Consider the following 1,931-nt stretch of genomic DNA (forward strand, 5'->3'; position numbering starts at 1 on the left):
TTCTGACAGTAAATTTAAATTCATTCATAAAGAAAAGCAACTCCCATATGAACTAATTATGAAGATCATTCCATGAGAAAGGTGCACTTAAAGGTTTGCATGTTGTATTATGTCTGTGTCCCTATGGAGTCAAGGGAAAACTTGTTTCCAAAAGACCAAGGGCAAAAACAAATACTAAATGTGAGTTATCATCAAGGTCTCAAGTGGTATTGTTTGAGAAGTTGTTATGCTACTAGGGTGGAATTACTTTGGAAAATCTTTTTCACATAACACAGTCCACATCTGCATCAAGAAATTCAGTCTGAAACTGTTATATGCAAAGAGGATATTATATAATAGTTTTGCACAGAAAGACCAGCATGTTCTCTGGGCCCTATGTTGTCTGAGATGGACTGAAAACAGTGGAAATATATTCTGTGATCAGATGAGTCCATGTTTCAGCTTGTTTAGGGGGAGGATTGTATGTGCCAAAGATAAAAAAAAACAACCATATTGTTACTAACAAAAACATGTTGCAAAAACCAACATCTGTGATGGCATAAGGGTTCATCAGTTCCCACAGCATTTGTAATTTGTATGTAAAGGTATTAATGATGCTGAGGCTTATAATTGATATTTTGAGGAGAAATATGCTGCAGTCAAGATGACATCTTTAACCAGGAGTTCCATGTTTATTTCAGAAGGAAAATGTAATGTGTGTTACAAGAGTACAGCTTTGCAGGCATATACAGTGCTTGGCATATATTTACTGGTCTTGCACAGTCCAGATCTGCCTCCATCCATTATCTGTAACCGCTTATCCAATTTAGGGTCGCGGGGGGTCCAGAGCCTACCTGGAATCATTGGGCGCAAGGCGGGAATACACCCTGGAGGGGGCGCCAGTCCTTCACAGGGCAACACAGACACATTCACTTACACCTACGGACACTTTCAAGTCGCCAATCCTGCAACGTGTGTTTTTGGACTGTGGGAGGAAACCAGAGCACCCGGAGGAAACCCACGCGGACAACACACCAACTCCTCACAGACAGTCACCCGGAGCGGGAATCGAACCCACAACCTCCAGGCCCCTGGAGCTGTGTGACTGCGACACTACATGCTGCGCCACCGTGGCGCCAGATCTGCCTCCTATTAAAACTATATGGCGCATCATGAAGATGATAATCAGACAATGGCTACCTCAAGCAGCTGATAAGCTCAAATCTTGTACACAGAAAGAATGGGTATATAATCCAATTGCAAAATAGTAACAATTAGTATCTTCAATTCCCAAATGATTAAAAAGTAAAATGAATGAAAATGTAATGTGACCCAGTGATAAACACGCCTCTGTCCAAGTTTGTCAAGTTTATTGCAGACATCATTTTCAAAAATTGTTTATATTTATTAACATTACAATTAAAATTTGTCTCAGAAAAAAACTGTTTTGTCCTTTTGTCTGTTAAATAAATGTTCAGAAAAAAATAACAGATTAGAGATTTCCGTTTTCTATTTTACGGAGGTGTCTTTTTCTGGAAATGGGGTTTGTAGTTGTAAACAAACAACAGAATAATACTGAGTTAAAACTTGAGATCTGTGGTGAAACCTCGCAGTTTCAGTGTTCATTAACTCCGCAGGTGGGACACAGGTGCGCTGTGAGGGTCATTTCCCACAGCGTGACCTAAAAGTTAAATTACCCAACCCTTCAGAGAAGCCCCGCTCACCTACGCTCTGATTGGCTGAGAGTTTGGCGGTCCGCTTTCTGTGTGAACCAGGGGCCAATCAGAGGGCAGACAGGCGGAGAGCTGCAGAAAACGGGTGGGATTCAAATTTATCTAAATATCGTGGTTGCTTTGCATGTTCGCTGTCGTCAAGGACCACGAGTCAGCGCATGCGCGCGCCGCGCGCCGTGCATCAACTTCACATACGAGGACAAGCGCGCGCCACAGGAG

This window comes from Hoplias malabaricus, chromosome X2, assembly GCF_029633855.1.
Source record: "Hoplias malabaricus isolate fHopMal1 chromosome X2, fHopMal1.hap1, whole genome shotgun sequence".
NCBI classification, from domain to species: domain Eukaryota; kingdom Metazoa; phylum Chordata; class Actinopteri; order Characiformes; family Erythrinidae; genus Hoplias; species Hoplias malabaricus.